The 11,295-nt window shown below is 45.0% G+C and overlaps 2 non-coding genes across 2 annotated transcripts; both read right to left on the reverse strand.

The window, feature by feature from the left end:
* Nucleotides 1-6,291: 6,291 nt before the first annotated feature.
* Nucleotides 6,292-6,375, reverse strand: MIR133B (microRNA 133b). Its single transcript, NR_031430.2, has one exon. It is a non-coding gene; the product is annotated as a microRNA 133b (primary transcript).
* Nucleotides 6,376-11,072: 4,697 nt separating this feature from the next.
* MIR206 (microRNA 206) lies at nucleotides 11,073-11,148 on the reverse strand. Its single transcript, NR_031431.1, has one exon. It is a non-coding gene; the product is annotated as a microRNA 206 (primary transcript).
* Nucleotides 11,149-11,295: the final 147 nt, after the last annotated feature.

Here is an 11,295-nt window from a genome sequence, read left to right on the forward strand (position 1 = left end):
GAAATTTGTCAGATTGCTGTTGTATTCATCCCTATCTCAGAACCCATTGCCAGCTGCAGATATGTCAGCTTGTTTATTTCCAGAGACAGATACATCTCTAACTTATTGTGCAGTAGATTAAGACTAGACAGACCGTACTAAACCCCCCAAAAAAGCAGAAAAAACATTTTGCAGACCCATGTGGGGAATGTTAGAGGGTCAGTCCTTTGCAGCATGCATTAGAAAAGAAAGAGAGAGATGAATACTCCTGTAATTACACACTCCTGGTGTAATTTTTATAGCTTTATTAAATGGCACAAATGGAAGTTTCTTATTTATGGACATGGACTGTGGTTTTATGTTTGTATACCATCTCTAACTGCTGTTTGATAGCCCACGGACCAGTGTGAATGGGGGACTTACTTGCCCTTGTCTCCATTTTTCTTTGCCATGTCTGTGTCTCAGCATTTGCCTAATTGTTTCCCTGTCTTTACTCTCAATCCAGAGGTCCTCATGCAGGCAACACTGCTTGAAGCAATGTTCTGTCTCCTTCTTTATCTTTCCTTCAACCAATCAGGTTTGATTCCCATCACTGCTTTCCTTTCCTATTATCCCTTTGTTATGTTGGAAGAAGTCCTTGACCAGATACTTCAAAGGAGCAAACAGCGTCCTTCCACCTGCCCTTATAACGAGGCAAACTCCTTGGGAAAACAGAAGGGCTTATGGAAGAGCATAGAGAAAGCTCAACATAAATGAGCATCTGGTTCTGTCTGGGGCTGAATGGAAATCAAACCGGAGGAAGGATGAGGCAATGTTGTTGGGCAGCAGCCATCTCCCTGCAGTCCTTGTTTTCATCCGAGGGACGTGGTCAGTGGGCATGGTGGTGTTGGGCTGATGGTTGCACTGGATGATCATAAAGGTCGTTTCCAACCTTGATGATTCTATGGTTCTATGGTTCATCTTCAGGAAGCACTCGGTGTTGCCCTGGGCTGTGACAGTGCTGCTGAGGTTTGGGGGGTTCAGTGTTGCAGGGAACTGCTTTCCAATCAAACCAGGTCTCTTCAGAAAACTAGTTTTATCACCCATACACTCACATACCTGGGTAAACTCCAAAAAACTCATTCATCATCTCATTTTAAGAAGTCGGGCTCCTTTTGCTCTCTTGCAGAGAAATGACTCCTGCCCATGACATTTGGTGTGCAAGAAAGTGTCCTAATTCAAGAAGTATTAGAGAAGTGACTCAGAGTGGTTTTGATGCGATTTGCAAATATGCAATAGGACTCAATTTTCAAGACTATATCTAGGGTCTGAGTTGGCTTTTTTCTCTTAAGAAAAAACAATTCGTCGTTTTTCCCAACGTGTGCAAATGCTGACCTCAGTGCAGTGCACTTCCCAGAAATATCCCAGGCAGAATTGTCAGAGAGTGACTACTGCTGAAGTTCTCTCTCCAAGAAGGTTCAGTGGTGGGGTACAGGATAGTGGGTACCTGACAGAAGCCCACTGTCCTGTTGTACCCTGAACAATGCCTTCTAACCAAGTGGGTCTTTACAGGGTGGCAGGGTCAAAGAGGATAGTTGGATGAACTCATTGTCCTGAATCTATTTTAGCCCATATTTTGACCAAGGTGCAACACTCTTCCTTCTGGAACAGCTTCTGCACTGATGCTGGAGGCTGTAATCCATTCTCCTTTGCTGGTTTGCAGGCTTTCATGTCTTAATTTTCTCGTGTGAAGAGTAGGCAAAGAGCTCACAAGTTGGCTTCAAACAGGATGTAGGGATGGGAAAGCCCAGTATCAACGCTTGGCAGACTACAAGAGCCTGGGTCTTGGCTTTCTTCAGATACACTTCAGCCCAAAGTAGATGTGGCCACCTGAATGCACGTGACCTAAAGAATCAAAAAATGAGTCTGGTCTTTGACATTTTTAATTTTTCTGTGGCCAAACTCTTCTTCAACCAGTAAGGGAGCAGTGGGCTTCAAGCAGCTGGTGTCTTTATCATACCAGCATGAGAAGAAGTTAGGATGTAAACCATGTGTGTGCAAGAGGCTCAATCAGATAAATTGTTTCATCAGATAATTAGCAAATCTTAGCAAAAGACAACTCAAGTAGCTCTGCCAGAATGGAGACTTATTTACAGCTGTAGCTCAAAAGCCTCCGTTCCATGGATATTATGGGTATTTTAATTCTGCTGAACCTGGAAATAACATATACACAGTCAGGAAAAGAGAAAGTCTTAGCAGAAGAGGGAACCAATCAAATAGGATAGGAGCAATGGACTCTTATCTAATGGAGCTTTGAAGGGGATAAAAAAAGCTCTTACTGTTTACAGGTGGATTTTCTGATTGCTCTGTCTATTATCTGTGCAGATGACGTGCTGAACTTTGAGAGGGTTGTATAAAATAGTTACACAGGAGCTGTATGCACTCCCGTCTGAAAACTCTCTTGTCCCTTGAAATAATAATTTAAGGATTTGCTGAAAAGTCTTACGCAATAGCTGAATTTGCTCTCCTTTTTTGGTCTTTTCATTACTGTGAAGACTGAAATACTAAATTAAAATGTGCCTACGTTTCCAGTCTAAGAGAGAAGTCCTCTTGCTCATTCCCAGCACCTTGCAGAGCCTGGAAGAACCCATGGCACATCCCTGCAGAGAAACAGCCCCACTGCATACCCCTTTGTTGCCTCCCTTGGTGCTCAGGAGATGGAACACAGCTCTCAGAGCAGCAGTGCAGAAGATGCTAGATGCCACCAGGCTTCTGCAGCATGCAGAGGCTGATAGCTGATAAGCAGCTGATGCTAGACAAGCGGAAGGAGACCAGCAGGCAAAGTACTCAAATGTCTCATCATCCCAATCCTTTGAGTCAAAGGATTCAAGCAGGGCATTACCATATAAAGATGCACCATGCAAAGTTGAATGTTTATCAGATGGTGGAGTGATGGCTGTTTTTTTTTTTTTTTTTCAAAAGTTCTTTCTTTCTTTATAGTGAAAGAGAGATTGGCAGAACCTTTCTGCACACAGACAGGCAACCTTTCTTCCCTCTAGGAAGATAAATGGACATTTTAAACCTGCATTGCATGGCCTCATGTCCTGGCAGAATGTGCTTGAGGCAAGAGCAGATCAATGGTGGTTGGTCAAGAGGTGGATGGTGGTCCCTCTTCCTGTGGCAGAATCATGAGCAGAAAGGGAAAACAGTGATGCTTTCATAGAATCATCATAGAATGGCCTGGGTTGAAAAAGACCACAATGACCATCTAGTTTCAACCCCCTGCTATGTGCAGGGTCGCCAACCAGCAGACCAGGCTGCCCAGAGCCACATCCAGCCTGGCCTTGAATGCCTGCAGGGATGGGGCATCCACAGCCTCCTTGGGCAACCTGTTCAGTGCATCACCACCCTCTGGGTGAAAAATTTCCTCCTAATATCCAACCTAAACCTTCCCTGTCTCAGTTTAAAATGCTTTCTGGAAAGCAAGCACTGAGAGGGGTCCCACTGTCACACTCTTCTTGGCAATGGTACTTGGAAGCTTTTGGGTGACTTGGTGCTACGGGGTGGCTGATGGCAGGGGTTTAGAACTGGATGACCTTTGAGGCCCCATCCAACCCAAGCCAACATTCTATGATTCCGTATGTGTCTGATGTGATGAACTGGATTACAACAGGCTTACAGAAGTCTTATGTGCTGAGATTTTCAGTGTGGGCATATAGACGTGTATATGCATCCTTTAGAAACAGCTTCTTGGGATGAATGTAATGCCTCCCGAAAGTGGTCGGTTGTGAAAATTAATGCCCAATAGCATTTTGCTTTATTTTACATCCATAAATATTTTTGCCAAATATTTTCAAGGTGGATTTGCAGCATGTCTTCATTTACTGTGAACAGGAAGTTTGCTTCATGCAGAATTGCTGAAGGCTGTTTCTAAAACAATTTGGACTTTTAAGAGTCTGCAGTAAACAGAAGTGGGTCATGTTTGTAGTTTCTGAACAGAAAGGAACCTGTTTATTTCTAAGAATTATTGCTCCTGGTTATCTGATAATTGTTTGGCAAAAAAAAAAAAATGCAGTGGAAGAGTATGTGTTTTCACTTAAGTCAGTGGAAAAAATCACAGTAACGGGTATGAAGCAAAATGAGACGTGCTGACAGTCATATCGTGCCTATGACATACATGTGAAAAGGGAGTATTGGGTGCTCTTGTGTTATGGACAGCAGAGAGTGAGATATCATCCCGCTGTGCTTACAGCATGATGAAGAAGCTGAACCACGTCGTTCAATGTTACATAGGTTGCTCTGAAAGTAATGCCTCTTATTGATTTCCATGGAAATTACCATAGATACGAAGAGCACAATAACGCTGTTTGGTAGAGTCAATTTTCAGCTGCAAAACACCGTTTTTCAGCATAGTCACTACCATTAGCTGTACATTTTCACCAGTGATGAATGAGAGCCTGCATGCAGTGCTGGTGCATGCAGTGCACCAGCAGAGGTGAGCCACTGTTGCCACCTCTCACTGTGCTCACACCCACGGGTTGGTCTCCCTGAACATCCAGGAAGTGTTGATGAACATCACTAGGTACCATTTTTTCTGCATGGAGGAATTCAGTGACACCCTTTTACTTCCTATGCATTTCCATATCAGGCGCCATTGTGTCAGACTGCCTCTCTGCTGCCAGCTGTCACATGGAAGCAAAATGCAATGGAATATTGGTGAGGAGGTTCGGCCTCTACTGCCATCCCACCAGCATCCACCTCTGGCATCATGGGTCAGCATCATCAGATAGGAGGCATTACTTTCAGAGCAACCCCTCTATTTCTTGATTTCTGAAAGCTATCTAGCGGGACTGAAATGACTCTCAGATTCAATGCAAAGCAGAACAAAATGGTTTTATTTCTTTTTATAAACTAATTTAGCAGGAAATGAAGCTGGATTTTTGATCTTTTTGGTCCTGGTTGCTTTTTCCTCTTCAGGGGGACAAAAATAAAGGAAGAAAGAAACAATAATCCAATTTTTGCTTCGGTTTAAATCTAAAACAAAACAAAAACAAACAAACAAACAAACAAAACAAAACAAAACAACACCGAAACCTCAACTATTTCTAAAATTATTTGGTTTCAAAGTCCCTCAGGACTTCATCCATCAGGGCTGTCCCTCCGTCGGTGTGAGTCACTAACGGACAGGGTTGCTCAGGGGTTTCCTTACTCCACCATTGGTCACCCACAACCACAGCCTGGTGATCTGCTGGCCCAACAGGCCTTGGGCAGGAGGGTAGCCATGGGTTTCTGCCCCACTCCTGGCTGGTATTTCCCCTATTGGCGCTGGGCTCTCATTTCAGTCGTTGCTGGTGCTGTAGGAGTCACTCTACATTGGCCTCAGGTCTATATGAGACCTCATGGTCCATGGTGGAGGTATCAGGGAATAGCTGAGGATCTCCACTGCCTGCCTGTTATCAGCCATAGCGGGGTTGGATTCCCAGTGTGGGAATGGACCCTGACCCATTTTTATTTTGTTTATCCTATAGTTATTTGTCCAGCAGAAATACAGTTCTATGCAACATTCTGGAACTGTTGCATCTTCTCTTAGGGTCTTTGATGTTTAAAACCATTTCCCCTTGCTAAATCTAAGAGGACAACTTGTAAATTCATTATGCCTTCCCCCTCCATCTCCCAAAGAAGCTGACAGACTTGTTTTCTGCTCAGTGCCAAACCTTTGAGTCCTGGGCTCTGTGAATTCCCTGCTGTCTGACAAATGAGATGCTGCTTTGCAGCCTGATGGTGCTGGATGTGCCTCGGTGCATGTCCAGCTCTGAGCAATGCTGGCAGTTGCTGAATTAGGAGTGACTGATGTAAGGTGGGAGGAAGAGAGATGGCAGCTGTGCTGCAGAAACACTTAGGAGGGGAACATCTGTTGGGGACTTCCCTTGTGTTACTTTGCTGTTGTTCCTTTACTGCAGTGTGGTGCAGAGGGGGTCTCCCTGCCTATAGCAGTGGGTTGGAACTGGATGATCTTAAAGGTCCCTTTCAACCCAAACCATTCTATGATTCCACATGGGAATGGTGGGGATTCACATGGAGTTGGAAACTAGCTGAATGCTGCAGAGTATGCAAGCCCTCTACCTGATATTTGGGGTCTGTGGTAATGCTGAGCAGGTAGGATCATGTGGACCTTGCACGGGCAAGCACTCTTGCAGAGAAGCTGAGTAAAGTCAAAACCTGTCCCACATCTTTTCTGGTGACTCATTTCCTCAGGAGCAGCAGATCCATGCAGGAGGAGAGGCTGTCAGGGTTGAGCTGAGATGGATGGAGGCACACTTTCCTGGTGCGATGTTTTCAACACTGCTATAGCTGGTTGAAGGGGACCAAACCTCCGAGGAAGACGGGCTTGGTTCCGTTTGACCAGCCAGAGCAGAGCATAGCTCCTGAGCACGTCACTTGCTTGGCCTTGCTACACCTTACCTGCAGGAGGAAGTAGAGAGGTTAGAGAGGAGCAGTGGTGCCAACCACTGCGTCGAGGTGGGGAAGGATGGCACAGCACTCAGAGGACAACAGCTTAGGAGAGCTCTGTTTTATTTTTTGGGCACCTCTGTTCTGGCTGAGAACTGGTCCTTGCACTGGGTCTGTGGGATACCCCAGTTGGGCAGTTGTATGGACCAAGGTGAACTTCTCACGTAAGCAGAAATTTACAGTGCTTAAGGATGGGGCTCAGCTGCAGAAGCCAACTTCTGAGTCCCTATCTAGATGTTTAATGGGGTTTTTCTTGCTTTGGGGTTGGGACCTTGGTCCATATGGAGCGACATGGGTAATGAGGAAGGCCCTCCGAAGCTCAGGGGATGGGTATTTGCCCATCCTGAGCCACAGCAATGTGTTCTCCCAGCTGTTTTTTCACAGAATCACAGAATGGTTGGGTTGGAAGGGACCTCAAGGATCACGAAACTCCAACCCCCCACCACAGGCAGGGCCACCAACCTCCACATTTCATACCAGCCCAGGCTGCCCAGGGCCCCATCCAACCTGGCCTTGAACACCTCCAGGGATGATGGGGCATCCACAGCCTCTGTGGGCAGCTGTTCAGCACCTCACCACTCTCATAACAAAGAATTTTCCACACAGCTGATTTCTTCCTGCCACTTTCTTTCTCCCTATTTTTCCTCTTTCCCCTTGAAATAAAAGAAAAGAAAAAGAGAAAGCTGGCAGGAGGAAGGGAGGAAGGCTCCCTCCTTTGTCCATTGAAGGGAAGTCACTTGCCAGTTGTCACTCAGGCATCACTTTTCAGAGCCTCCAGTCCCTCCAGCTGTACCTGGAGCTGGGGCAAGGAGACAGCTGCAGGAGAGCATGAGCAGCAGGGTGCAGGGCAGCTTCCAAACAGGACAAAAGCAGCATTTTGTCAACACAGTGCACAGGCCCCTTTCCACGTGCATGTAGTGTCTAAGGGGCTTGGTACAGTTTTCTTCTCTGAAAAATATCTTAATTTGGAGAGGGATTCTTCTCTTTCTTTGTTTTCAACTCTGCTTCCCTGCTCGGTGCTCAGCACTGGGAGGAATATTAACCTGTGTAACCTTAGGATTCTTCTGTCTTCTTCAGGCTTTCCCTCTTCTTCAGGCTTTCCCTTTGCTTCATCAAGGCTATTCAGCAGCAAAGAAAGCATCAGCAAGATCTGTATTTCCTATGGACACATCCACCTTGCTGCCAAAAGGGCATCACAGGCAAACACTCAGCTGCAAAATTCTCTTCATGCACTCTCTCATCAGCACCAGACTATTGCAAGCTTGGAGGAAGAATTAGAGCAGTCCTTGAAAAGCTTTTATTCAATCATGGGGTGAGTGCAGACGTTCAGTGGTTGGACTTTTTTTAACCAGAGTTAAAATAGTGGCCTTGACACCCCAGCCAGGCTGGAAGCTTTCCTGAACCTTAGCCCCATATCTGCACAATGAGTCTGGGTTATTTCTTCTCATGTGTCCTTGCAAGTGTGTGCCTGTAACTTAATCCTGGCTAACGCTGTGCAGCAAGTTAGTGCTCCTTGCAGGATCCGGCAAGCTGGGGACAGCTGCAGAGAGTAAATGAGGGGTGGCACTCAACTCCACATTTGAAAGCCAAACTTACACAGACTATGGACAGATTCAGCTGACCAGCCAGAAGGGCTGCTTCGTTTGCCAACACATAAACATCTGGCATCATCTGGGGGGCCGTGGGCTGCCTGAGACGCCCACACATGACGTGAAGGAGTGGCATAGGATATACTTGTATAACAGCTACAAAGCAGTAGTATATTCTTAGTGTATCTCCAAAGAGATCAGAAGCATCTTTTCAGGCGAAGTCCAGATCTCCACAGATACAAAATGAGTGTGCAGCTATATCTGTAGATGCTGAACTTTGTGGCTCTGAAGCTGCGTCCTGCCTTTGCTCACGGGAGATGACCACAGCCTACTCAGGATCACAGGGAAGTTTTGCCTCTTTTGTTGCTTTCTTTGAACTGAGGATGATCAGGAAGACCCTGAAATGTTCTAAAGCTGTATTTTGTATGAATTTACTGTTAAGTGTTACTTTGTCCCCAAAAGAGTCTTTCTTTCTGAGTAGAGTAGATTAGAATAGAATAGGGTAGAGTAGAGTAGAGTAAGGTAGAGTAGAGTATCAAGTCTTGGCTCTGGTCTTTATCTTTTGGGTGATCTTGGGCAAGTGTTTCAAAGATGGAAAGATGTACTCACCTCCCAGGAGAACCTCAACCCATCTGTTCTGTGTTTCTCAGAGCATGAAATGCATCATCTTTCTAGGACAGGTGAGGAGGGGCCTCTCCATTGCCTCATCTTCCATTTAGCAACAATTAAATAAGAAGTTAGAGTGGAAAGGAATACTTTGAAGGACATGCAGGAGCTTGACTGAGATCTACTGTAGGCATCACCTCTGGTGGTCATTTTCTCCCTTCAGCTTCTAACATGAGGGAGGAAACAAGCACTGAGGGCTCTACAAAACTTGCCTAACAATAGTTTATTCCTGATTTCTCACCACACATGGTTGCTCCTATGGCTGCATGAGATTAAAGACTCCGAAGTCTTAAGTGATCAAGAGGCCTTCAGGTGCAAAGTGAATTGTCGTGTTTGAGATGCAAGCAATAGGCTGACCAGCAAAGCCAGGAAGAGAACAGAGGCGAGGATTCATGCCTCCACACTAAAAAAATAGGGTCATTTTCTGCTATTGTGTTTCTCTGCTCAAATAGTCTCTATAACTTAAGAGTTAAACCTGTAGAAAAAAAAGGCATGATGAAATAACTGACAATGTTTGACCTTCCTGAATTACATCTAGGAGACCACAAGGCTTAGGTCAGATGCAGAAGCCTTCATTTTGATTCAGACCGAAATTTTGCAAAGCGTCTTGGTGTCTGAGGAACATAAACGTCATTGGTTTCATGGTCTATATTGGTATATTATCGAGTGCTGAAGTACAAGTACAGGAATTCAGTGGTTTCTGCTGTTTTGAGCACTGTTGATGGCCCAGTTTTCACCTGTGTCAGCTAGCAGGGATCCTAACAGTTCCCAAGCTCAGTTTGGGAACTGGCACACCCAGGGGCCATTCCTAGGATGGAGATTGAAGATGACCATCTATTTAAGAAGATGAGTGAATGGAACAGTCATTCCTTTTCCCCATTGGTTTGAGGGCAAGAACACTGGCCCTGGCACTATTTAGTGAACTAATAGTGATGCAGACAATGAAACCTGGACTCCTGGCTGCCAAATCCTCTGAGGAGTATGACAGCAAGGAATATAAGCTGTAGTGACTGAAGCTAGCTGGCTCCAGTACTGCCTCCAGCAGCACAGCCAGCTAAATGATGCAACTAGCCTTGAAGTTGGGCAGCTACATGGGCATGGATTTGCTGAATTACTAGGTCTGCCTGCTAGCAGTACCACTCATAGCCAGGTTAAAACTAAGTAGTGAGCAGTGTAGACATGTCCTTAAGCTTCTACACAGATCAAGTTTGTTGAGGGCATTTTTGGGGACCAGAATTACGGCAGTTTCCCATGGAAAATAAGCATCTGAAGACCTTTCAAAACTTGGGCCATAATGTTAACCACAACCCTGTCACCATAGAGTGTAAAATGTTTTCCTGGATACCTTCCTAAAATAAAGTAAGACTGATGGAATGCTGCTTAAGTTTTGCGTATTAAGCTTAGAGAGGAAGAAGGTAATTTATGGTTTGGGCTCTTCAATTCCTTGGAATAGGGTATTCAGGATATCTAGGGTATCTCTAGGCTGTCCTGTGTGGGAGAAAGGCAACTGGTTACTGTCTTGCTGCTCACAAAAAATACATTGAACTCATTGCCACACAGCATCATTAGAGTAAAGACAAGGACGAGGGATTTGTGCATGTAGAGAGAGTACCTTGAGCTATAATAACACAGATATAAATAAAGAAGCCCACTGTTTTTGGAAAGACTTTGTGCCTGCTTTGTGCCATGCAAAGTTCCATATAACCCAGCCAGTCCAGTCTGCCTACTGTGAGTCCAGTAGGCTCAGAGTAACAGAGCGCTGGCTTTGTCTTGATTGATCTGATAGAACCATTCCTACATCTTTATCATTAATTTTAATGCCATTACTGAGGACCTTATTATGAAGCACTGGGAGCAGGGAGGAGACTTTTGTCACTGATGTGAAGTCTAGATTGCCCATGCATACTCATTGTCACTCCTTGTAGTACATTCCTCTCCATTGTTCTGTTATTCTTTGCCCACCAGTTGAGAATGGGTAGCAATTACCAAGCCTATTTGGGTTGCAGTGATTAGCCAAATCCCATTGAAAAGATGTCCCAAATCCCTTTTGGGACAGCGCAAATACTACTTTGTTTAGGAAGAGGCCACATTCAGATAGGTGATTTTTGGAGAAGCACATGCAGGATATATCTTTGCTGTCATACTGGCACGAATTCAGGAATTTGTAACATTTTAAGTATTTGCAGATCCCTCTGTGCTTTCCACTGCCACACAGAATCCTGTAGAATGTATATACACTGCCTGACTATAGATAGCTTTGTGAATTAAGTCAAATTCAAGTAAAATGCAAGTTAAGAGAACAATATTTGATTCCTTGCAGTAGCTGGAAGCAGAGGACACTGGTGATGTCTCCCTGAAACCACACACTTCCTTACATTCCATAGCAGCCTAATCCATATGGGGATATAAAGAAGCATGTCATCTCATAAGAGAAGTCTGGATCGTGACCTCTGGGCACTCCTGGAGAGGCAGCATTTCTCCTCATCTGTGTTTCAGAGCTGGTGATCCGCTTTCTCCTTGGGAAAGCAGCAGGAACACCAAAATATTATTATTATTGGTACAAACGTCCCGA

The sequence above is a fragment of the Gallus gallus genome, chromosome 3, assembly GCF_016699485.2.
Source record: "Gallus gallus isolate bGalGal1 chromosome 3, bGalGal1.mat.broiler.GRCg7b, whole genome shotgun sequence".
Classification (NCBI taxonomy): domain Eukaryota; kingdom Metazoa; phylum Chordata; class Aves; order Galliformes; family Phasianidae; genus Gallus; species Gallus gallus.